Source organism: Amblyomma maculatum, chromosome 3 (assembly GCF_055883805.1).
Source record: "Amblyomma maculatum isolate TAMU_Amacu chromosome 3, ASM5588380v1, whole genome shotgun sequence".
NCBI lineage: Eukaryota > Metazoa > Arthropoda > Arachnida > Ixodida > Ixodidae > Amblyomma > Amblyomma maculatum.
Genome location: NC_139346.1, coordinates 78276686 through 78304224, shown reverse-complemented (window position 1 = coordinate 78304224; position 27539 = coordinate 78276686). Strand labels below are relative to the sequence as shown.

At 44.1% G+C, this 27539-nt stretch overlaps 1 long non-coding RNA gene across 1 annotated transcript; it reads right to left on the bottom strand.

Moving 5' to 3' along the window:
• LOC146195029 (uncharacterized) lies at positions 1-27345 on the bottom strand. Its single transcript, XR_014705526.1, has 3 exons — positions 27239-27345; positions 10244-10301; positions 1-39 (listed from the first exon to the last, which is right to left on the bottom strand). It is a non-coding gene; the product is annotated as an uncharacterized LOC146195029 (long non-coding RNA).
• Between the last annotated feature and the right edge of the window lie 194 nt (positions 27346-27539).

Below are 27539 nucleotides of genomic sequence, written 5' to 3'. Positions count from 1 at the left end.
CATTCTCGTTGCCACAACCGGGTATAAGAAGAGAAAAACCTGTAAAACATCAAGGACAGCCGGAAAGCAGAATTATCCTTTAGGGCGTGCGAACGTTTCCGCTTAAATAAGAGCGCATCAACAAAAGGAGCACATCCGGGCAATAGATTTCTGTCGCCACTCATACTTATTTGCATCAGATACTTTTTCTCACACCTCAAAATTATTTTTCGACCTTCAAATCAGTCATGCATAAGGTGAAAAATATCTAAATAATCAATGAAGGAATGTTCAAATGTTTCAAATTCTTTACTCAAGAGGACATTTGTCCTGGCATAAAGAAGACTTTATTTTCAAGAACTTTCTCAACGCTTATGGTGTTAGTATGCAGCTTGAAAACCTGTGTGTTGCTGGTCTTTCAGGCACCTTTGTCAATTTGCAATAAATATTTTCCTATGCCTCTAGTATTCACCACCGTGCATAGAATACGGAATATACTGTCAGCAACACCTTCGTACAGGTTTTTTACTTACTGAATAAAAAACAAAACATGACTGAGCTCTGCTATACTTCGATATACGCAGCGAAAGCAATGACTGCCTCGGGAGCAGAAGAAGTTAATTTCTCAAGTCTTCTGCGCCGTTTGTCAGCATCTTATCTCTCCATGGCTTCCACGTCGAGCGCGTCTACGTTCACCGGCGTGCTATAATTCGTTTACAGAAAAGAAAAGGCGCAGAATCTGTTACTTGCGGAAGGCAAGAAGCGCCGCCTGGCGGCGTTGGAGCTCGCTAGTTGTCGCTTGGTCCTCAGCAGACAGCCCATGGGTGACTTCACATCATTGACGTCATCCTAATTTTGTGACCTAACTGTTTTAGTCTTTAGTACTTTCAAATTTTGTTTTAATCGCAGGATCTGTCACTCGCAGAATCCCGCTGTGATCTTCACGGTAGTGCAATTATGAAGAGCGTTTCACGACCCGGAGCGTGGCACAGTGGTAAAGCGTTCGGCTGAGGATTCCTGAATGGAGACTAAACGTCAGCACAGTACTTTAAATGACACTTCTCTCAATGCCCAGTCGTTTATTCATTGCTAAAACTGAACATAGACACGACACGAGACATTTTGACACCTTTTTCTGAGTTACTTTACGACAAACATCGTTCCTTTCGTGTCAAAAGATGAAATTGGGCGATACCATCTCTTCTATATCAAGTATGAGAGCAAACCCACTCCTCGAAAACTTTGTGGAACTGATTTAAAACAATTTGTCCGCTCCCAACTGGAATCGCGGAATAAAGCAAACGATTCGAAACATGAATATCACTTCCAATACTACTAAACATTGGCAATTAAAAAAGCTTGCAAGTTGGAACAATCAAAAGACTTTCAATCCGCGGTCTGTCATGCCTTTTCGCGGCAAAACTGCGCCGAAGCGGCCCCCGCAGGGCTGGAGCAGCACCTTTAGACAGAGGACCACTACTGTAGTACAATGCTCACAGGCAGCATTGTCGGGTGTCCCATCTGAACTTTCATGGAATGCGCAACCATGTTTTATTTTATTTATTTTTTTATTTATTTGATCATACTGCAGGCCCAGTGAAGGGTCCTGGCAGGAGGGGCAACAATTCTAAAAGAAAACAGAAAAGCATAAAGTGCAAAAACATGGACATAAAATTTACACAAGTACAAGCAAGACAGCAAATCAATGCACGGCCTTTTCTAAGGAATCAAAGTCCTGAAGGGATGATAATGGCAGGTTATTCCATTCGGTTATGGTGCGCGGGAAAAAAGAAAATTTGAAAATGTTAGTTATGGCCAAGTAAGGTGTTAGTGATTCGGTGTGCGTATTTCTTGTTGCCCTAGACGATGCCGGTTTAAGATACAAATCAGGAGCCATTGATAATTTAATATTTTTTAGTAGAAAGAGGAATTTTAGCCTGTGTATTCTGCGCCGAGATTCAAGGGACTGTATGTTATGTTTAAGCATCAGGGTAGATGGTGAGTCAGTGCTGCGATATTTAGAAAATATAAACCGAATAGCCTTGCGTTGAATTCTTTCGAGAACATTAATGTTAGTTTTAGTGTGTGAATCCCAAACAGTGCACGCGTACTCAAGTTTAGGTCTAATCATGTTGTTATATGCTAGCTGTTTGACGTCGGAAGGAGCTTGTTTTAACTTATGTCTAAGAAAACAAAGGTTACGGAAAGAAGATGAGCATACAGTGTCAATATGTTTGTTCCAGCTAAGTTTATTCGTTAGTGTTACACCGAGGTATCTGCAATCTTCGACGTCTGAAAGGTTTCGGGTGGGAAGACTGTATGAAAAAGAATGGCGGTTCTTTTTGTTCGTAATCCGCATAAATACTGTCTTGTCAGCATTTAATTCCATTCCCCCTTTATTACACCATTCGCTAATACTATATAAGTTAGAATTAAGTAAAATCTGGTCGCCTGGAACATTAATTTCATTATACAAAGCACAATCATCGGCAAATAATCTAATTTGAACAGGGTGAGTAATGACGTCGGTAATATCATTAATATAGATAACGAAGAGTAGTGGCCGAAGGGCACTGCCCTGCGGGACACCGGAGGTTACTGGAAGTTGCCTGGAACAGTGACCATCGATACTAACATATTGAAATCGGTCGGCTAAATAAGCTGAAACCCAGTTAATATTAAATGAAGGGAGACCAATTGTTTCTAGTTTATGGATAAGTTTACTGTGCGGAACTAAATCAAAGGCTTTCTTAAAATCTAGAAATATGACGTCTACTTGGCCGGAATGGTCAAGAACCTGAGCAAAATCGTGAATGACAGATGTAAGCTGGGTGACTGTGTGAAAGCCTTTCCGAAATCCATGCTGGAATGGCGATATGTTGTCGTCAAGAAAGGTTTTTATGTAATTAGCTATAATATGTTCAAGAAGTTTGCAGCATGAAGAGGTCAACGATATGGGGCGATAATTATTAAACAATGCGGCATCACCTTTCTTATGTATGGGTACTACACGGGCAACCCTCCAGTCAGAAGGCAGACTTGAAGACAAGAGAGAAGCTCGAAAAATGATTGTAAGAAAGTGAGAAATCATTTCAGCATGACGATGTAAAAAAGAATTGGGTAAATTATCAGGGCCAGTACTTGCGTTTGTTTTCTGGGCGCCTGTTCAGCTACAGTTCCTTGCAGTACTGCGAGCATTCTTGAGCACGCTTTCCACAACACTGCAGGAGGTGACAACGCTATCTGCCGAAGCTAGCATTGCAATATATCGTCACGTAGCCGTTTGGGCTCGTAACAAGTAGGCTTTATTGCGGCTGACTCGGACGGCACCGGAGAGTACTCCAGTGGAACCAAGAGTAGGTCGAAGTGGAAGCTTCAGCTTCACGTCGGCTCACGTGGCTCGCTAAGAGCAGCCGCCCAGCGGCTGATTTTGCACTCGAACTCGCAAGAAGCACGTGATTAAGGTGGTGTGTTAGGCTTCTAGTGGAGTTCGCACGAGAAGTACGGTTTCATTCGCGCTACATTAGCCACTTCAGGGTTCTGCGGGTGACGAGTAGTAGTGCATGAGCCGTCCGGTAGAACTTCGTATGTAACGTCGCTCACCTGGTTACATGAGAGAACTGAGGCGCACATCAACTGATATTTTTCACAAAAGACATTATAAATGGTAAGGAGGTAAAATTTATCGTACTTTTCTTTCACACTATAAGTAAACATATTGCAGCATGCCAGATAAAAGGTCGCGCACTCAAACGTCATGTGTCAAAAAAGGCATCAGATGAAGAACCACAATCAGACTGAGTAAAAAAATAGCAAAAGCAAAAAAAGGTTTTGCTAAGGCTATGAAACAATGTGTAGGTGTTTGGAAAAACAACGGTGGCGTGAAAAAGTTAACAGATGAACACAAAGGTGAACTTTAAAGGAGGGAAAAGCTTTTGCGTTAGGAGAACATGGGGTAAACGGAACAGAGCGAGCAATTATGGAGGTTAACATTAAAACCAGCTAAACGAATTTTATGAAAAAATGACTCGATGGAAATAAGAAGAAACAGTTGTGAGGGTGAACCTAAAACCACAAAATCAACTAAAAGAATCATGTGAAAAGAACACCATTAACAAGGACCAAGAATAGAGCTGAACATTGAACAAGTTGGTCACACATCACTTGGAAGAAGGCAGCAGAGTAGGTAACACAAAACATAAGAAGCACACACAAACACAAGGCCAACGCTGCACTGACAGCTATATTGACCAGAACCCGCACTTCTCCCTTCACATCACGTCTGCAGCCAACCTCTTCATTTTGTTTAACGTCTTGCCGGTTTTCGCATAAATTCTATTTGCTTCTTCAGCAGTACCACTGAAGGCGTACTGACACACTGGTCTGCCGACTCACTGATTGTATATGCTTGATAAGTTTCCCTCGCTAATTTATCCTTCATTTGTTTCATGACTCTAACATTGGGAAGTTCAGCCGGACATTTTTGGTCTCTACAAACAACGTGGTCTCTGCAGTGCACCGCTAGATTTGTGCCAGACTTGTTCGACATTGCCATAGCGTGCTTTCTAATCCTGACATTGATATATCTTCCTGTCTGCCAATATATTTCTTTTCACATTGCAGGGGAATTTGGTAAACAATCCCCTGAATACACTTGGAGTACCTTCTCCGGTGCGAAGTTTCGTATCCAGACTTGAGCTCATGGTTCTTAACCCGCCCACCCACCTTTCTAGCTCTGTTTGGTGTCGTTGGAATACCTGGATGCCGTGTCTTTGACCAATTTTCATAAAGTATGGGTGAAGCCATGCATATATGGTACCACTGACCTCTAATTTCTTTGAGTAAAGTCTTCTTTCGAATCTTCCGCTTGATCGGCAATAAAATGCTGTCTATTATGCTACACAGCAAATACTCAGGATATCCTGCCTCCAGAAGCCTCTCAGTCTGGTTTAGAAAACTCTTTCTGGCACTGGGGCGGCATGATTTGTTGAGAGCCGACGTCAATGCAGCATTCGCTACACCTCGTTTTACTGTCATTGAATGCTGGGACGTATACGAAAGAAACTGCTTATTCGCTCCGGGCTGGTAAGCCCAACACAAGTGTTCTGGTAAGAATTTAAGATTTAAATCAGGGAAGCACAAAACACCTTCCTTTGAAAGTTCCCAGGTGAATCTTAGATCAGGGCAACATTCTTCACACTCACCCAGTGCTGTGTATTTGAGTTGATCAGTTGCCTTTCCTTGCTCTAAATTACATAATAGCAAAAAGTCGTCAGCGTAACGAACAATCTTTACAATGTATTTATCTTTCACAGCCGTCAGAATCCTTCAGTCACATGCGGCTAGGTACCTACATATCGTTCAGTGCAGGTGCAGCTCTCGAACCTATGCATACAGCACTCTTTTGTATATACAATATTCCATCATGGGATGCCACAGTTGATTTGAGATAGGCTGCAATCATCTCCAAGATTGCATCCACAAACACCCCGGCAGAATTCTGGAAAAATATAGCCTGCTTCTCAATCATTTCTCGTTGTTCTTTCAACACTCCTTCTTGTGTGATAGAATAGTAAATGTCTTCAATCTCGAGTGAAAAAAACAGGAAATTTATTTTTCTCATGTCCCTTGATCTCGGATATTATCTCCTCAGAGTTTTTTATTCTACAGGGATAATCCACATGTGCTTGGCCGAGAAGCTTGATTAAGTATTCCGATACTTGCATCTGCCACGTGTTTGCCTCTGACAATACTGCGTGGAAAGGTATGTTGGCTTTGTGTGTTTTTGTACTGAACACCGACAAGGTATCGTGTCTAGTATCCTTAACCTTGCGGCAAAGCTGCCTCAGGTAAGTTTCCTCGAGAATCCATAGAAGCTTTCACTTAGCAGCTTTTCAGTCCTTAGGTTGCACTTTTTGAAAGTTTTTATTCATGGCTGCCAGAGCCTTTTCACCGTAACAGATGGAATCCAATACTGCAAAACCACCTTCTTAATCCGAAAAACACAGCTTAAATTTCTTGCTCTTCAGTTCTTTCATCACCGGTCTAAATCCCAACTTGCAGCTTTCGCGTCCTTTTATAGGGTTCAAACAGTTAATCCCATCAGACACAATTCGGCTGGCCTCTTCTTTTTCTGCTACATATCTTAATACGGCAAGCTTCCCTGTGGCGTCAACTTTAGGGGTAGGAGCAAACGTAGGCACATGTTCCAACACTTCTGTTGCATTATCAGATAACTCTATTTTACCTACAGTAACTACAGGATGTTTTCGCACTGGAACTGATTGCTGCTTTTTGGTGCAATTCTTTACCAGAGGCAGGAACCACACATGCCACGTATGCTCAGTGCAAAATCGTGTGCAATAGCAATTGCTTCTATACGATATGTCGTCCGCGGCTCTCACCTTTAGAAATTCGTTCAACAGGCGAATCTGTCTCCATAACTCAGAGCGTAAGATTCTCATCACTTTCCTTCCTATGCTCTGGGAAGGTGATATCATTCCGAAGAGGGTCATCAATTCCTCCACCAAGAGATTCTTCTGGATGCAGTGCGAAAGCAGACGAGCCCGGCATGTGAAGAAGGAAATCCACTGGCACTGATGCTGAGGGTCTAGTAGATGCGGTTGACACGTAGAAAGGCTCAAAGAAGTGAAAGGAACAATAACAGAGTTTTACGTTGAGTTAGTTGGTCACACACCACTTGGAAGTCCTATGCATTGTGGAAAAATATATATTGGACACACAGGAAGATGTATCAATAACAGGATCAGAGAGCACGCTATGGCGATATCGGACAAGCCTGGCACAAATCTAGCGGTCCACTGCAAAGACTGCATTGTTTATAAAGGCCAAAAATGTCCGGCTGAACTTCAAAATGTTCAGGTTATGAAAAGAATGAAGGATAAATTAGCAAGGAAGATGTTTGAAGCATACGCAATCAGTGACTCGGGAGACCAGTGTGTCAATACGCCTTCAGTGGTATCCTAAGTAGCACAAAGTGGGCTATGACGTGGGCACCACGTTGTGCCCGTGGGGGCCGCCCATACGCACCTCATGCGGGATTTGCAACACTGACCCAGAGGGGCGCCGCGTGGTCTGCCCAATTTTGCCGCGATCGGTCCCCAGCTGTATCCGGTAAACCAGGCAGCCAAATGTGGGCAACACACCAGAATTATTAAAGGGTCCCACGTTTGTGCAGGCAGTGTTGTCCCATTGATCAAGGTTTTAATTTTAAGTCGATTAATCCTTCCAATACCCGAATTGTACATGCGCGGATGTTGCGGAGGCCAGTTCATTTTGGGCTGACCCACGTGCTGCCCTGATGGGTTGAATCTGGTATTTTGGGGGCTGCCCAAATTCTAATAATCATAAAGTGTGAAACATTGAGCACTACTTTTTTGCCTTGTATGCGAAACGCAGTAACATGAGAGAAATTTATTCCCAACACGACAACAATGAGGGCTGGCCCATATCACCTCCAACATGCTGGTCTGAATATTTATTTCGGTGGTGTGTGTAGAATAGTATTGCCACAGGAAAGATTTGGAGGTCGTTCAGTAAATACTCTTAAAGCGGAAAAGTTACAGTTGGATATTTTCTGTCAATACTACATAACTAACGTAGATTTTAGAGTAAAAATAGATAGTCTTTATTCATGGAATGTATATGCTTAGGACAGTTAAGTGAAACCTCCAGAAGAGGCAAATAGTGACCCAGTATAACATGATTTACATAAATAAAATGGTGCCTTAAGTATAGGGTGGAGACGTTTCAGAGCGGTAAACCCACCTACGACCAATTTGGGGCCCACTTCGGCTTCTCATGGGCCGCCCAATTGGGCTGATCTCATTTTTACCGCATGGACTACGAATATATGTTGCATTTTCCTGCAAGTGCCCCAAGAAATACTCGTGGGGGCAGCATAGGGACGTGCTCGCTTTTGAGCCCGGCCGCAAGCCATGCGGGACCTATTCGGCTTTTGCGTGGGCAGCCCAATCGGACTAGCCGCAATTGAAGCTTTTCATATCTTAAAAACTGGCGAGAGAAGTGTGAGCACTCCATCTATTTTGCTTTCATCGAGTGAAATTGCATTTTTGGAAGGCAACCTGTGAATTTTCTTGTACCTTTTTCATGTCCTAACCTCGGTCATAAAGAGTTTTCAGTTTTCCAAATGCAATTTGTACCATGGTTTTATTGTTTTCCTTTACAATATTTTTCGCTTTTTTCCTCCTGTCATTTTTGCACATTATTCCTTTACCTGGTGTTAACGGGTTTAGGTTCGCCTTTAAAACTGTTCTTGGTGAATTGTTTTTTTTTTCACGTGATTATTTTCGTTCATTTTATTTTTTCAGGTTCCCCTTTACATCTGTTTCTTCTTATTTGCATTCAGTCATTTTATCACGTGATTTTTTTAGCTGGTGTTAATGTTCATCTCCATAATTGTTTCCTCTTTTCCATTTACCCCATGTTCTCTTATCGCAACAACTTTATACTCCTTTAATATTCACCTTTTCTTTTCATTACTGTCAACGTTTTCACGCCACCGTTGTTTTTCCATACACCTACACATTGTTTCATAGCCGTACCAAAACTTTTTTACTTCTGTTTTTTTTTTTTTTACTCGGTCTGATTGTGGTCTTTCATGTGATGCCTTTTTGGGATATAACGTTTGAGTGCTCGACCTTTTATCTGCAACCTGCAATATGTTTACTCATAGTGTGAAAGAAAATTACGGTACATTTTATCTTCTTGCCGCTTATCACGTCTTGTGTGAAAGATAGCAGTGGTTGCGCACCTCGGTTTCCTCATGTATATATCCTTTCCTTCATCAATAAACAGTTGGATTTCTGCACCCGTGTTGTCGTGTTTGTGTTCCTTCGTCTATTGTCCCGTATTTTCGAGCAGTTTACATTTTTACCGGCAATGAACTAACTCGCCCGCAAAAATATTCTATTGCAGGTTGTGGTAGTAGCAGTCTGCGTCGATGTCTAGATTGTTCTTAGCAGCCTTTAAATTGAGCGTTGACGAGTGCGGCGGGTATTCCTAGTTCGACGATCGACGAGCACGCTTGTTGCTATCGCCGCCGCTGAGTTGCTCAGTTCTTTTGCGGGCGCAAGTCAGCCCAATAAAGAGTTTCTGCCCTGCACTCCAAGACTTTTCATTTGTGTCATCAACTTTCTCCCCGCCATGTGACAACAGTAATGTGGAGATGCATGTGCGGAGAGGAGTGCTGTTGACTGCTATTACATCAAGTGTATAAGCCTAGCTTCCGCGAACCGCAAGAGATCACGGACATAGCTGTTTGGATGCGATAAAGATTCAATATCAAAAAGAACTTTTTGTCTTATTAATGTTCGTTTGGCTGCCACAACCTTAAACCTGTATTAACGCGACTGGATGTAAAGCATTATTTTGGCTTACCTGAAGTTAGAGTGGGCAATAAAAAAAAAAAAACGTTGTTCAGCCCGCACCGCTATAAGCGGTATGGGAGAAAACCGATATAAACTAAAAGATATGAAAAAAATAATTTTTCTATTTCTGACAATAAAGAAAAAAACGAAAATAAAGAAGCTTCGAAAGGGTGAGAGTGTACACCTAAGATATGGAGGTGTTTGAAGACAACGATAAAATTTCTTTTCACTTTCCTTGTACTTCACACCGTTTTCTTTTTTCGTATTTATTATGCCTTCCTATTTGTTTACTTTACTGTTGCTTGATAATTTGGCCTTTTAAGGTTCTGTGATAAACTTAATAATTTGATTGTAGAACTACGATATTATTATGTGAATTGAATATTACTGAATGAAGAGACGAAGGTTAAGTTACTCTCATAATTGTATTATTTTTCTATGGTGGGGTGGGGTCTTGTTGTCTTATTCCAATTGCACTGCAAGACGCTCTCAATCGTTAGTTATTATTGAATTTAATTTTCGATGTATAACCAGAATTGCACACAGATGATGAGACAATATGTTTTTACCCTTATATTGCTACTTTACTGACCAAGAAACATGCCTGCTTCGGGGCCATGAAACATGTTCCCTCCCTCCTCCCCCCATAGATCTGGAGGGTGTATTGGAACAGTGGGCGCAACGAACTATGGGTAATGCTTTGTCGATAAAGCAACAATCTACTTTGAGGTTCTAGGCACTGTGCTACTTAAAACAGCATAGTGGGCAGCGTGAATAATTCCAGGAAAAGTAAATTGCAAAGTGTGACGTTTCTCAAAAGAGTGCGCATACAATGTATGTATAAGAGAACTCACTTGGCACCAGAAGGAGGATGTAGCAGAATACAAATAAGGAAATCTTCGTCTTTGAGTCCTGCGGAAATGAAGAAAAGTTTTTTTTAAACAAACGATGAGAAAATAAATTGTCTCTAAACCAAATTTCAGTTACAATTTTCATTTCTTTTTTTTTTTTTGCTCTGCTTTGTTAAAAATTAACAGGTATAAAGATGATGGCCATTGTGAACGCTTTCGCAACGTACTGAATGCACAAGAAGTCAGCTATTTCAGATTGCGCTAACTGTGAGGAAAACGATAATATTTACTCAAAACTATATTGCAAAACGTCCGCTTAGCAAGACAAATATTCCCAACACCTAATAAAGGACTCGATAAACCAAATCAGTGTCACCTCAGGTTGTTATATTGCCCTACAACAGCCCTGCTAGACTGCTCGCCGTTAGGTATCTTCTTAGATGAATACGCGGTTCTGACCTTGCAGCAAAAAGGCTTGCTTGTGCGAGCTCGGGCAGCGGCTTCACTTAACGCAATCGCAGACTGAGGACCCGTCCAACCCGTCCAAATAACTGCTTAATTCCACTACTACACTCAAACCCATGGGATCAGGCCTTGTTAAAAAATAAAGGTTGGTTGGTTGGTTCATAGGAAGGAAAGGCGCAGTATCTGTCACACTTGCTCTTTGGACACCTGAACCGCGCCGTAAGGGAAGGCAGGAAGGTGGGAGTGAAAGCGGATAGAGAGAAAGGGGGCTGTAGTGGAGGGCTACGGAGTAATTACGACCACCTGGGGATCTTTAACGTGCGCTGACATCGCACAGCACACGGACGCCACTTCGTTTCGCCTCCATCGAAACGCAGCCGCCGAGGCCGGGATTCGATCCCGGGAACTCCGGCACAGTAGTCGGGCGTCTTACCACTGCACCACCCCGGCGGGGCATGAAAAATAAAGGATATCTGTGTTTCCTGCGACATTTTACTTCCTCGAGTATTGTTTATTACACCAATAAAATTCGCAAAACTAATGCTCCGTCTATACATTTTACACTAAATGCGCGGATTTTACTTAAACCAATAAATTCAATAAAGTATGTGAGCTTGGCATGAACCAACTTCATGCAAAAAGCTAGATTTTTCTCCGTGTACAGAGTTCTTCTTTTTATGTATACATAATATATCTCAATGGAATGCAACAACACGGTCTTTTAAAGCCATTCGGGGCTGCTGTAAACAGCTCTCCTAGGACTTTTGTTAAAACCATTCAGAAATATTCGATCGTTAGCAATGTCAGTTCACAGCGTTGAGCTGAGGAGAGCACAATTTTGTTGTAAGACACTGCCAACTCAGATTACTCTTTTGAGATAGGAGAATGAGACGAGGCTCGAAAGCTAGATCACCATTCAATCTGCTGTTAGCCAACATATGAATGTTTGCACTTCTTAGATCAGGTTATCGGGTGTTAATCGACTAGAAAATTGCATGCACGAGAACGAGGGTCCGAACAGTTCTCTGAAAAGAAGACCCAAAAGCACTGTGCCATCGTTGTGTTAGGTGTTGCTCGCTAGACGTTGCGCTGCTTCAGAGACCACGGATGTACTACTTCATCCAGCTGCGTATCGAGTAACGTGGTTCCCTCCAGACGTTGATACACAGGCGCATGACGGTTAGCCGTGTTGCTGCAGGGGCACCAAAATAGATAACTAGCAGCACACGTGCAAGATTCCAAGACATTCACTGATTATGAGATGCAAATACACCGAACTGTCGAAAACCTGAGGGTTTCGAAGGGTTGCCTTGTTTCCAACCACAGAAAAAACCACCATCAGAAAATCACATTTTAATACCAATTATAGAAATATTTGGCGAATATATAATAAGAAATTTTAAAAACCGAGATGTGCTGTTTTCCGGGCGGAGTCTTCTTTGCTATGACGTTTCGTGCGCTGTCGCTACGGCGTAGGCTTGATACCATGAACTGCGTATGAGACAGCAGTTTCGAAAACTGAAGGTCCGCTCCCGCTACTGTGAGGTGTCAGTGACCATAAAAACAGGACTTCCTAACCAGTCGATCGGCCTATGACTTTGGACAGTCCATACTTTGAATTTTTTACGCCGATGTCGAGCCCCGCTAGCCTCAGAAAATAATCTTTGCTTCACCAGGAGCACTGCAGGACTGCATCGGCTTCATCATCATTCGGATATTGCTTGGCCGCTGAGCAACATATTCTGCAGCAGAAGAGACTAGATGGAAGGAGATGAGTCTAAAGCCAGCCGTGAGCTAACGAAGGTAACTATTGACTTGTGTTGGCCGCGACCGCAAAAAAAATTCAGTTTACAGCTTGATGTAACGCAGATCTTTCATTTTAAAGGCGATGAGAAAAGGGGCAGTGCACCCTAATTTCTCATATATATATTGTTAAGGTTTATTGACAGAGTGGTTGCGCGCCTTAGCCTGATGTGCTAACCAACAGATGGTGAGCTTCCTCTTCTTCAACTTCTATTCCAGAGAGCCTCTTTTTGCACTTCCTTGTTCTCTTCTGTTCGCATGCCTGACATTTCCCCCTTCGCAAAAGAAGCCCCTGGGCTGTAAGTCAGAGTCCCGAGCGAGGGTGGCAGCGCTTTATTCTTGCGACATGAACTACCTGTGTTTTCCGAGAGAGGCGACCTTGTGAACATTGGCGAGATGCGACGTAATACAACTCATTGATGCGTTTGAGCACAATAAACGGGCCTGTGTAGTGCGACAACAGCTTCTGGGACAAACCACGCTTGCGGACAGGTGTCAAGAGCCACACTATGCCACCAGGAAGGTAAGAGACATCCTGATGCCGACGATCGTAGCGCTGCTTAGAGCGGTCCTGTGAGGCCAGAGTGCGTAATAGGGCGACCCGACGAGCCTCTTCAGCGCGGCAGAGGGTGCTCGAAACAGAAGGCTCGGCGGCGAGAGAGAACGGCAAAATGGCGTCGAGAGAACGTCGAGGCGGACGGGCGTAGTGGAGGAAAAATGGACTATAAGAAGTTGTCTCATGCTCCGAGGTGTTATAGGCGTAAGTAATGAAAGACACCATGTCATCCCAGTTCTTATGCTGCGAGTCAACATACATCGCAAGCATGTTCGTCAGTGTCCGGTTTGTACGTTCTACAAGGCCATTTGTCTGGGGATGACGCAACTGGCAAGTACAATAGCGCAGAAGCTGTTCCACATCATCTGTCGTAAACTGGCGGCCTCGGCCACTGATAATTACACGAGGAGGCCCATGACGGAGGACGACAGCGTGAAGAAGAAAGAACGAGACGTCAGCGGTGGTGGTGGAAGGGATGGCGGCAGTTTCACAGTAGCGGGTGAGATGATCAACGCACACGTTGACCCAGCGATTGCCTTTGGACGAGCGGGGAAACGGGCCTATGAGGTCAACGCCCACTTGCTCATATGGTGTGGTCGGTGTTGTCACCGGATGTAAGTGACCCGGCGGAGAAGTCGTAGAGAGCTTGAACCGCTGGCACTGCACGCAGGAGTTCACGCAACGCTGAGTTGTTCGACGCATATTTGGCCAGTAGAAACGTTCCTTAATGCGGGTAAGAGTCCTGGCAAACCCCAAGTGCCCAGCTGTAACGTCATCGTGCATAGAGTGTAGAAGAGAGAAGTAGTAGGCTAGTCGGAACGACAAGCAGAAAGCGTGCACCGCCAGACGAGTATTTTTTTCTATACAACAAACCATCGACCACGCGAATGCAGAAAGGATTCGCAGATGCCGGATCATGAGCTTTATCAAAAAGTGATACGAAGTCTTGATCTTTTCGTTGTTCTCGCTGGAAAGTGGCAAGATCCGGAAATTGTACGGAAACGGCGGCAAGATAGTCGTCAAAGTTGTCATCGCAGAGGATAGTTGCGAGAGGCTGCCGCGAGAGGCAGTCAGCGTCAGTGTGTTGGCGGCCACTAATGTACGACACTGTAAAGTTGAACTCCTGAAGGCGTAATGCCCAGCGGGTCAGCCGACCGCAGGGGTCGCGTAGATTCACCAGCCAGCAAAGCGAATGATCATTGGGGATGACTGTAAAGGAAAGTCCACAAAGGTAGGAGCGAAACCGCTGTACGCCAAAAACGACGGCAAGGCACACTTGCTTAAGGGTGCGACTTGCGTAAGCGACAACATGTTAGTTTCCGTCATGCGGTTGTATGAGCAAAGCACCCACGCCGATGCCACTTGCGTCAGTGTGGAGTTCAGTGGGAGCTGTCGGGCTGAAATGACGCAGTATGGGCCGCGAGGTTAGAAAAAACTTGAGCTGGCGAAACGCAGAATCACTATCAGGAGTGCATTTGAAAAGAATATCCTTCTGCAAGAGGCATGCGAGGGGGTAGGCTACGTCAGTAAACTTAGGGATGAAGCGTCGAAAGTAAGAGCAAAGTCGCAGGAAGCTCCTGAGTTCTTTCACAGACTTGAGCTCTTTGGCGCCGCTGACAGCTTCAATCTTCTGTGGGTCAGGCCTAACACCGTCTTTGTCAACCAAATGCCCAAGCACAACGATCTGGCGTTCACCGAAGCGGCACTTCTTTGAGTTCAGCACGAGACCCGCTTCCTCCATGCAGTTAAGGACCACAGCTAAACGGCTTTTACGCTCGGCGAAGGTCCTCCCGAAAATCACTACGTCATCTAGGTAACACATGCAAATTTACCACTTCAGTCCACGCAAAAGAGTGTCCATAAATCTTTCAAAGGTAGCCGGAGCGTTGCATAGGCCGAAAGCCATCACGTTAAATTCATATAACCCATCTGGAGCCACGAATGCCGTCTTCTCCTTGTCTTTCGGATGCATCGGTATCTGTCAGTATCCGGACCATAAATCAACAAATGAAAAGTAGGAAGCTGAATGGAGGCAGTCAATGGCATCATCAACACGCGGAAGTGGGTAAGCATCCTTCTTGGTGACAGTATTGAGGCGGCGATAGTCGACACAAAATCGCCAGGTGCCATCTTTCTTTTTCACGAGAATCACAAGGGCAGCACATGGGCTAGATGATTCCTGAATGACTCCTCTTTGCATCATATCACGGACCTGTTCGTCAATTATCTTACGTTCTGAAGGTGAAACACGGTATGGTGTCTGTCTAATCGGGTGTGCAGTTCCAGTGTCGATCATGGGATGGGTGCGGGAAGGCGGAATCGGTGGTGGCTGATCTTGAGCAAAGTCGAACACGTCCGCATGTTTCATAAGAACCTCCATCAATATTCGGCGGTCGTTGGTGGGTAGCGATTCATTTATCATGGACTGAAACTGGGAATCAGCATGATCGGGACGCCTAGTCGAACGAGTAACGCCGTCACTGAACGCAGAGATGTGCATAGAAAGGCGTTCTTCAAAGTCGGCGAGTTTCAAACCACGCGGCAATACGGCAGGTTCATTGTATGGTTGACAGTCCAAAGCGTAGCACGACCCTCGTTCCCTCGAACAACGCTGCGGGGCACCAACACACTCTTTTTGGCACCGGAAAGGGAAGCGGGTTCCACCAGAGCGTCGAAGGCATTATCAACCGCGCCCGAAGACACAACTGGGATGAAGATGGCGGACATCGCCGGAACGACGGTATCCTCGAAGACAGAAAACGCTTGGAAAGCCCGCGGCGATTGATTCTTCTATGAGGGCCGATCGGAGGCTGGGGCTTATTGATTTCTCGCCACTGTTGAAGTCGAGAGTTGCGCCACACTGCTGTAAAAAGTCAACTCCTAGAATAACGTCATGCGTAGAGCGAGGGAGCACCGTAAATTCAGGTCTAAACTCATTGTCCAGCCACCGCTAAATTTACATAACAAATACCAAGCGGAACCAACGATTCTCCCCCTACACCTCGAAATATGACAGTTCTATCCCAACCAAACGTAATTTTGCGGCCGAGACGGTTCTTAAACTCTAAGCTCATCACGGAAACTGTAGCACCCGTATCCACTAAGGCCATAGCACAATCACCATCCACTAACACTTCCAAGCGGTTCTTCAGCATAAAGGCCGGTAGAGGAATTCGCAATATTGATGACCTAGCGACCGCACCTCCATCGGCCGCACACGCTAGTTTCCCGGTGGCGCAGAAGAACAGCGGGGACAAGGCGATTGTCGGGAGCGGCGGGCAGGAGGAGTCAGGCAGCGATCAGAATCCACGCTTCCTCGTGAGAATCCACGCTTGTAACAGTGGTCACATTAGGCAGACGGCTGAATTTCGGGGTTATGCGAAGCAGCTTTAGTTTCGAACGTACGCCAGTGCTTGATCACGGCCGTGGGTAAATCTAAGTTTTCTTTTGTAAATAAAAATTTATATACGTCCACCGCGATGCCCTTTAAGAGGTGGCCAACTCTGTCTTCGTCAGAAATGCTCGGATTCACCGCTTTGCAGAGTTTTAGGACTTCTCCTATGTACATTGTGCATGTTTCACCAGGCCCTTGGGCTCGCAGGAATAAAGTCTGCTGAGCGCATTTTCGTTTTGCCGTGGTATCCCCGAAACAATTTCGAATCTCCTCTTCAAAACGATCCCAGCTCTTTAGGGACGCTTCATGGTTCTCAAACCATGTCAGAGCTGTGGAGTCCAAGAAAAACAAAACTTTTGCCAGCATTACAGTGGCACCCGAGCGATTGTACTTGCTCACCCGCTCGTAATTGGTGAGCCAGTCGTCCACGTCTTCGCCAGCCTTGCCAGAAAAGGTCCGCGGCTCACGGTAATGCTGCCATGGGGGTGCCGCTGGACCTGGCTGCCGTGCGTCGTCGTCTTGGATCATTGTGGCGGTAAAAGGGGGAAGCCCAGCGAGTCGTCGGCTCGAACAAGGTAGAGAGGAATCAGTGGTGATCGTTACAGCACCTCCACCACACTGTTAAGGTTTATTTACAGAGTGATTCTGCACCTTAGCCTGATGTGCTAACCAACAGATGGTGAGCTTCCTCTTCTTCAACTCCTATTCCGGAGAGCATCTTTTTGCACTTACTTGTTCTCTTCTGTTCGCTAGCCTGACATTATATATATATATATATATATATATATATACATATATATATATATATATGAAGGAAAGAAGCCGACAGTCAGCGAGGCCAAGGAAAGCGTTAGGGATGGTACTTTATGTCGTTTTTTTTTTGTAATGTTTACTTGGATAATCACAGAAATTAGTAATGTAATCTGTTTAGGGAAAAGATAATTAGCCACAAAGTAGAAGAAAAAACAACGTGCCGATGGTGGGATTCGAACCCACGACCTCCGAATAACGCGTCCAGTGCTCTTCCAACTGAGTTACATCGGCCGCTGTCCCCCCTGCTACTTTCTTGGGTATTTATGTTGTCTGTATACGAACCTTGAGACTGTTCGCCAGCGCCACCCTCAGCCATAGCGGCGGACGTGGGACGTCCTTTGTTACCGCCAGCGTCACGTAGAACGTGATCAAGAGCGAGGGCGAAAGCTGTGCTAGAACCCTCTTACGCTACCTATGGCTTCAAGACTGCCAGAACCGAGACCCCCGTAAGCTACAAGTAGATCAATCAAGGAGAAATGAGGGTGCTCGTTATAAGACATGAAGGAAAGAAGCCAAAAGTCGGCGAGGCCAAGGAAAGCGTTAGGGATGGTACTTTATGTCGTTTTTTTTTTTGTAATGTTTACTTGGATAATCACAGAAATTAGTAATGTAATCTGTTTAGGGGAAAGATAATTAGACACAAAGTAGAAGAAAAAACAACGTGCCGATGGTGGGATCCGAACCCACGACCTCCGAATAACGCTCCGAATTCGGATCCCACCATCGGCACGTTGTTTTTTCTTCTACTTTGTGTCTAATTATGTTTCCCCTAAACATATTACATTACTAATTTCTGCGGTTATCCAAGTAAACATTACAAAAAAAAAACGACATAAAGTACCATCCCTAACTCTTTCCTTGGCCGCGCCGACTGTTGGCTTCTTTCCTTCATGTATTATAACGAGCACCCTCATTTCCCCTTGATTGATCTACTTGTAGCTTACGGGGGTCTCGGTTCTCTCAGTCTTGAAGCCATAGCTGGCGTAAGAGGGTTCTAGCACAGCTTTCGCCCTCGCTCTTGATCACGTTCTACGTGACGCTGGCGGTAACAAAGGACGTCCCACGTCCGCCGCTATGGCTGAGGGTGGCGCTGGTGAACACTCTCAAGGTTCGTATACAGGCAACATAAATACCCAAGAAAGTAGCAGGGGGGACAGCGGCCGATGTAGCTCAGTTGGAAGAGCACCGGACGCGTTATTCGGAGGTCGTGGGTTCGGATCCCACCATCGGCACGTTGTTTCTTCTTCTACTTTGTGTTTAATTATCTTTCCCCTAAACAGATAATATTACTAATTTCTGTGATTATCCAAGTAAACATTACAAAAAAAAACGACATAAAGTACCATCCCTAACGCTCTCCTTGGCCTCGCCGACTGTTGGCTTCTTTCCTTCATGTATTATAACGAGCACCCTCATTTCCCCTTGATTGATCTACTTGTAGCTTACGGGGGTCTCGGTTCTGGCAGTCTTGAAGCCATAGGTAGCGTAAGAGGGTTCTAGCACAGCTTTCGCCCTCGCTCTTGATCACGTTCTACGTGACGCTGGCGGTAACAAAGGACGTCCCACGTCCGCCGCTATGGCTGAGGGTGGCGCTGGTGAACACTCTCAAAGTTCGTATACAGGCAACATAAATACTCAAGAAAGTAGCAGGGGGGACAGCGGCCGATGTAGCTCAGTTGGAAGAGCACCGGACGCGTTATTCGGAGGTCGTGGGTTCGGATCCCACCATCGGCACGTTGTTTTTTCTTCTACTTTGTGTCTAATTATCTTTCCCCTAAACAGATTACATTACTAATTTCTGTGATTATCCAAGTAAACATTAAAAAAAAAAATGACATAAAGTACCATCCCTAACGCTTTCCTTGGCCTCGCCGACTGTTGGCTTCTTTCCTTCATGTATTATAACGAGCACCCTCATTTCCCCTTGATATATATATATATATATATATATATATATATATATATATATATATATATATATATATATATATATATATATATATATATGTCTATATATATATCTATATATATATATATATATATATATCCTAAGATAGATGGGGGTTTATCGAGGTACTCGGACTGGGCAGATCAGCGGCGAACATAGCGACAGCGAACACACCCAGATACAACACGCGCAGCGATCACGAAGCCACTGACTGGAATGTCCCTCGTGCACTTCTTCCTCTTTACGATTACCCGCGGGACGAAGAGGAGACATCCTGGCGACTTACGGCGTGAGCACGACGGCATGGTCGTAATAGGGTTTGATGCGCTGGAAGTCAACAATCTCGCGTCCGCGCCGGCGTAGATCATGAGACGTAGTAAGAGGTTCCACCACATAATTAACCGGGGAGGTGCGCTACAGAACACGGTATGGGCCATGGTATGTAGCAAGAAATTTTGAGGACAGTCCAGGAGCATCAGAAGGTATCCACAGTCACACGAGAGCGCCAGGCGAGAAGACCGGTGTCGATGGTTGGTCATCATGGTTAGATTTATGACGGTACTGGGTGTTATCCGTGAATGCCCGGCAATTTGTCGACAGTCTTCCGCATGCTGGGCTGCTTGAAACGCAGGAGTATACTCGGATATGTCTGGCTGATACGGGAATATGGTGTAGATTGTAGCAGAGGGGTGACGGCCGTAGAGAAGAAAAAAAGGAGAGAAGCCAGTAGTAGGCAGCGTTACGGCATTGTAAGCTTAAGTGACATACGGAAGGACGAGGTCCCAATTTGAGTGGTTGGAGGCGACGTACATAGAGCGCTTCATTCGTGTGTCGTCTTCCATTTGTCTCTGCATATCAAGTAGCGCAGTATTGCACAGAATGATCAACCAACTGGCCCCCGTGTTTGCATTATTGGGTACATAGAGAGCCTGTCGACAAGGGTACGATTGAAACGCTCAGTGAGACCATTATTCTCGGGATGATAGGCGCAGGTAGTTCTATGAATCTAGGGGGCTGCGGGGATTGAAAACGGCGGCCTCGTGGAGATAGAGAGCGGGACGAACGACTTGGTCAGGAGGTGACGAAATCATTGGTCGAATCTGACTGGTGAGGCTGTGCGCGGGGCAGAAAACGGCGGGTAATATCTGAAGATTAGTCACAGGAAAACGTGGTGTGAAGAATCGGAGACCCTCGACTGCGTAAAAGCCGGAAAGTGTGACCGACGCAGGAACACTTCAAACATACGGGGCGATCAACAGGGGTCCGCCATTTTGCTGGATTTCAGTATCGACAAAAGTACGGGGCCCAGGGACGGAAAACATTTGTGCTTGGCGGCCGGATGCTGGGGTTTCCTATGGAACAGACCGCAGGTCTGAGGTTCAAGTTTGCAAATTCCTCTCGCACAACGGCCCGAATAAGGCTGCCACCAGGCAAGGAGTGACCGGTTACGGTGGTTTGGGGGGGGCGAGGGGTAGTACAGATGCACAGGCCTCCATTTCGCGGCGAACGATCCGGGTGACGGTGTCGGTGATGTTAAGAGGTAAAGCGGAAGGTGTGCTAGTTATTCTTCACTTGCTCCAAGAGACGGTACTCTTTGATGTTGGCATTCGCGATATCAGAGCCCTTGCAGAGGAGAAATGGAGGACGTTGCCTCCAATGCCTTTCAAAAGTGCAGGTTTTTTCATGAGGGTGTCGACCTGGTGATATAAGGCCTGCACGTCTTGTAAGTATGTGACGTAGCTTTCAGTGGGAGACTGCGCACCCGACTCGAGGTGTTTTATGGCTGCGAATCTCAAAGCGTCTGGTGGTTCAAATGGAACTCAAGCTCTTCTTTGAATATCTCCTAACTCATTAATTCGCCCTCGTGTGTTTGAAACCATAGTCTCGCTGTGCCAGAAAAATAGAAAATTACGTTTGCCAGGATGACGGTGGGGTCCCACCTGTTATCGGTGCTGACACACTCGCACATCGAGATCAACTTATTCACATTATCACCTGAGACACCGGAAACGATGTCTAGGTCACGGGGATGAGCCACGAGCATGAATGTAAGAGCAGTGAGACTTAAGGAGTCGCCAGGTGGAGTAATGGTAGCAGTGCCGACGTAGCGACCGCTGCGAAGCTTCGTGGTGCACTAAGTGCGGATGCCGAGGATGGGAAAATCCGCACACACACTCAAACGAAGTATGTGTGCACTTGGAGCCTGTTCAGGGTACAGATCGTGCGCAGCGGTCTGTGCTTTTACGTCAGGTGAGCCCTGTGGTTTTGTCGCGTTGTATCAGTCTTCTACGTGGTGTGCACGCCTCCTGCTACCTAACAATATTATGGTTTTGCAAGGGTGGCGACGTCTGGAGAACTAGCGTGCTTTTTTTTTAATCCGCAAACGTTTGGGGGAACGCAGGACTTAAGAAGCAACGCCCTATACGTCGATGCGCGGTGAGACGTGGTCTTGAAATCTAGCTAGCATGTAGCAGCCACTAGCAATGCACACAATAATCATATTCAAAGCGAAACTGTCAAATATCTACTGTTGGTGGATAGACCAGTGCTGATTACTTGAAGTGCTCTACCACCAGTCTGCACATGCATCTTGATAGCGTATGATTCGTTGCTGGATGATGTGGTTGCTTAGGCTATCCGGCATTTCTAGCTCGATGAAAAATGTCCGGTATGAAACTTGGCTTTTTTCGAGCTTGTTGAAAAGGTACGGTCATCGGAAAGCCTGAATAGTTAAAATAGTCAAGAAACTCTCAACCCTATATGGCGCACTTTGCCTCTATCCGCTTCCTCTTCTGCAGAAGTGTGAGCTGCGATACATTGCTTCCTAAGATAATAAAAGACAAATATACTGCTCGCGAATTTGCGAAACGCAGACTAGTTCCGGTTTTAACGCTACAAAATACAAAATTTGTTTACCTGAAACAACTTGTCCTCCCTCTCCATGTCCAGAAGGCAATTGACCTTGCTAATCAACATGCTTCATTTACGAAAATGTGCTTAACTTCACACACAAGGTAGGGTGATGTTCATTTTATGTACGCTGAATCGATGCTGAATGTTATATCGGAGCAGTCAGATTCAACACTGGCGTTAACATCTTTGTGGTGGCTTAATGGCTAGGGTGCTCGGCTGTTGATTTGGAGGGCGCAAGTTCAATCGAATGTTTTCGATTGAACTCGCATGGAATGGAACTCGAATGGAAGCAAACCTAACGGCGCACATCTACTAATTGATGTCAATGTGCCCTCAATAATCTTACGGGGTGGGAATTTCCGGAGCCCACATTCGTGACTTCTTACAAAGATGACGTTATTGAGACGTTAAACACTACGAGCGAAATTAAGCACTAGCTTAAGTAAGTCACCGGGCTTCGGACGAATGTTTAGATACGAGGCCTAAGTCCCAGATTGCGTCAATAGATCCACATCTGTGATGTCTTATATGGTAGTATTCAAGCTGATGCTCTGATTCTGCTTTTGCATTCTTGCAGATGGCATAACCAACTGGGTGATCACGATAATTTGTTCAAATAAATATAACGAATGAAACAAAACTGACTACTGAAGACATGGCCGAGGAAGTGAAAAAAAAATAAAATGTTATTAACTGAATCTAACCTAGTTTGTAGGAGTGGCTCTCGTTCCTAAATATAGGAGAAGAATGAATTAGAAAGGCTGAATTAGCGACGGTGCGAAACGTCTGACGCCTTCGCTTAGTGAGACGAAAAAGGAAGGGCGCTAAGGTGCTGTTCTTAGCTTGGCACGGATATACATGCTGAAATATCATTCAGCAACTGCTTCGCTGTAGTTTCATTCACTTAGCTTCGCTTTGCCATATTACCAGGTTTGCCTATTTTTTGTCTCACTTACGGCTCCTCCGCATCTAAAAAACTGTGGCATAGGAGGCCAAGCATACAAGCCGCACTACACAGCAAATAAATAAATCGGCTAACTAAATGTAGCACTTGTCATACCCAGCTACCGAATGGTGGTAGTTTTTAGAATGAAAGGGCTATTCTGGGTGAATAGAAAAACCAGCATGTATTTCTGTAGCCTCAAATTAATTTTATCTATTGAGAAGAAAAACCTATGGCGGAGAAAATCCGACTGCAGAACTTTCACGTGAGGGGCCCCCATGTTAAACCGCTACTGTCTAGTGCCGGATATTGCATGCAAACGCCTTGACCAACTTCCAGCCGTGCAAATGGGTTCAACCATAACGCATATGTCAAGCCATTTTGAGTTGAACTACGCGGTGCGAAAACGTTAAAGACATGCGCCACTGTTTCCCAGTCACCTATATCGGCAATCTTTCACTGAAGACTGAATATACACTCTAGTTTCGGGTAAAAAATAAAATAAGGAGATCGTTCTTATATACGGAAGGTTTTCAATTGGCCAAATTAGTTCATTTGCCTCCACTTCATTTCTGCCCACTAGCTCAAATTTAGCAGTCTATTATTGTACCGACTAAGCAATCACAGCACCTGTTAGCGTTTTACTTTCGTGGATATGTATTTCTGGTTTGACCTATCCTTGCGAGTGTTCCCCAGCGCCACGCTCATTTACAGCGGCGGACGTAGAGAAAGAAAGGTTTAGAGACACTTAGGACCCCTCAAGAACAATAAGGCGAAATATTTTCCGGCTGGCTCTATTGTATTTATTTGCTGGAATCCCTCCTATCATACAGGGTAGGACAGCTCTTCTTCCATGATGGATTTGATGTGAGTAGCTCCATTCGACGGTGATGGGACAAGCTAGTTCCGCCACTCGGTCTTATAGCTTGTGGCATATGGTTAGCGCCATGCGCCCTCCTTGAGACAGGGATGAAGGCTTCGTCTTCGCGCCCATACGTTGCAATGGAGACGGCAAGAACGCAAGACAGAGAGCTAAGATATGCTCTCACGTACCCGGTGTGGCGTAGTCTGTTAGCACGCTCGACTGGTGATTGGAGAGGTAAAAGGGGAATTTCTGATGGAGGATGTTCTATTTCTTAAACGTTAAACATGAACCTTCCCATAGCCCGCGGTATGTCGAGGACACATCTCGTCCAAGCGAGATTTTACCGTGAGTCACGCTATGCTTTCACCTTAAGGCACTGACGTGCTGCGGGCTGTTGTCAGCGGTACGTCTCTTTTTAAGGCGAAAGCCTTAAGCCTTTTTATGCTCATGCGCACCGACAGGAAGTAACCTAAGGGCGTGACCGCTGGACGTGTCATCAGGAAATGTCCGCCCATATGAAGACAGAATAAAAAAAAAATATTTAGCTAACTGATTAACAGAGGCTATAAAAAAGGTTGGCTAAGGAAATAATGATTCGTAATGACTCCCTATGATTTAATGACTTATATGTATAAAATAACTTGTAATAACTGCAATTAAATAAATGTGACTAAATATGCTTACTAATAACAGGTGATGAATAAATGACCTACTAGGGTGATTTGTGATGACTGATGGCTTTTAACGATCATAGTGTCTATAAATGACTTGTGAAGACAAACAGATTACAAGCGACTAAGAATGCTTTGTAATGAGTAGTAATAAATAAAATGACCTACTAACGACTTGAAATGACTACTAATAACTTAATGTCCAATGTATCTAATGGCGACTAGTGATGGCTACAAGACATTAGAATTGACTAAAATGTTTAATAATGAGTAGCAATGGCTAAAATAACAACCTCTTATATGTTATGATCAATATGTCTAACGACGACTGTTAGCAATTATAATTGCAAATAACTAAATATAATAAGCAGTACTAGCGACGAAATCAATATAATGCCTGTATAGACCAACAATATCTAATATGCTTAACAACGACTTGTAATGACTACAATTGATTAGAAATGATTGAAATGCTTAGTAATGAGTAGTAATGACTAAAATGACTAGTACTAAAATTTCGCCAACCACCTCTTAAGAGATACCACAAGAAAAACTGAATGTTTTTCTAATACATTTCACTAAAGTCCATTATACACATTGCTATATTACTTGATATTGATCAAAATGCGAAATATCACGTTGCCTTAGTTGCTGCTATTGGCTTCTGGCGCGTTTTTTATATCCATGGTAATGAACCCAGCATTTGCTCTCTCTCTCTCTCTCCCACTCTCTCTCTCTCTCTCTCTCTCTCTCTCTCTCTCTCTATATATATATATATATATATATATATATATATATATATATATATATATATATATATATACCGGGTGTCCCAGCTAACTTGAACCATGGGGTACAAAATAATATATTTGAGGTAGGTCAGTGAAACCAATTGCATACAACGGCCAGCCTGCTTGCGCACTACAGGCAATTTTTTGTTTTTCAGTTACCTAATTAGCTAATTATGTTAATTTTTCTCATTTATTAAATATCGACTTTAGACCATAAATGTGAATTGGAAAGTTGTAGAGCACCTTCAGAAACACCCATTCCATTATTTGCGACAAAGAAAGTCTCACTTGTATCTTTTTTTCCGAGCTCAGAAGAAAGCCCGCGAAATACAAATACTACCACGTGACTAGGGCATTTGTGGGCCGCGGTGGTGGTGCTCTCAGTCGTGGTTTGAGCGAATATATATATATATATATATATATATATATATATATATATATATATATATATATATATATATATATATATATATATATATATATATATATATATATATATATACATATATATATATATATATATATATATATATATATATATATATATATATATATATATATATATATATATATATATATATATATATATATATATATATATATATATATATATATATGGACAATAGCAACGCTGGCAAACACTGAATGATCAGTTGACAGCAACTTATATATCTACCAAATTTTAAGTCTGAAAAGCCGCCGCCGTAGCTCATTCGGGAGAGCAGCGGACACGAACTTCGGCATGTGTGGGCTCGGCTCCTACAACCTACAGATGATGTCTTTTCATATTTTCTGCTCGGTTATCTCCAAGACGCCATTATCATATTTATCAACACTGGAAAGGTCTCCTATGCTTTATTGTTGTGCCTGTGACTGTTGGTTACTTTTGTGATCGTGATGCGACGTGTAATGCTTCGGCTTTTATAATATGCGTCGTACAAAACGACCGATATGCTCGTACTTTTGGCGCCAATTATACAATGATGACATTTGGGAGATAACTGAAGACGTTTGTCTTTATCTGATTTAAAAACGGCCTCCACTATCCCTTTTTTTTCAGATCCCTTAAAAAAACTCCAGCCATCTGCCGCAATGAATGAGGGATCGCGATGCGTCAGAAGGAAATGAAATTTCTTTTCGTGAAAGTAAATGGGTAAATACCTTCTACTCGCGTCAGTGGGCAACTGACAAGCTGCTTGTGGAGGGTGACAAAAGTGGGACGGATGGCACTAAAAAAGAGGCGCAAGTTGATGGCAGGGGCATACTTTTCGGAATCTGAGGGCGCTTAACGTGCACTTACATCGCACAGCGCATGGTCTGGTCTACTTCCAAACGCAGCCTACTTCCAAACGCAGCCGTGGTCTACTTGGGACACTGCGGCTTGCCAGCCGGTGGCAGTGAGTCAAGAAGCTATTGTGTGTGTGAAATGAAATGCACTAGAGCACAAAAATGTCGAAGGGAAATGCATCACGATGACAAACGTAATAACAGATGTCATGTTTTGAGCGCTTCTATTTAAGGGCCTTAACACTGGCGATAGCGTAATCCGCTAGTGTGCATCGTTCCAGCAGTAACTAAGTAATGATGTTCTAAGATTAAATGATCTCTAAACCTGAATATAGATCAAAGTCCAGTTGCTAGGCCCGACTGCTGGTGGATTCACAACGTCACCGGTTTAAGCAGAACTGATACCAACTTAAGAGAGAGAAATGAAGACCTTCTGGTCGCGGTGAAATAATAGTGGCCGGGAATGATTCCATTCGCTAATTGGTAATAAATCGGGAATTAGGACTGAACCGAATCCACAAACAATAAGTGTTTATCGATATAGCTTACCATTTCCTTGATGTTTTAGTACTGCTCGCTCCGAAAGCGCTAAAGGAACAATTCTTACAGGTATCAGTATACGAAGCTAAAAGACGGACTTAATATGAATATATGCGTGTTTCAAAGTGTTAACGACGTCAGCGAAATAATATCAATGACAAAACTCTTGCACTTTGCCTAAAAACATCTTCGACATTTTCGTTGGATGATCCCAATGCATCGTGTTTGTGCTAGTATTTTAGTGGCCATTGGTATTCTATTAAGGGCACGACATTTACTTTATGTATGCAATCGTACTCTGCTCACGAAA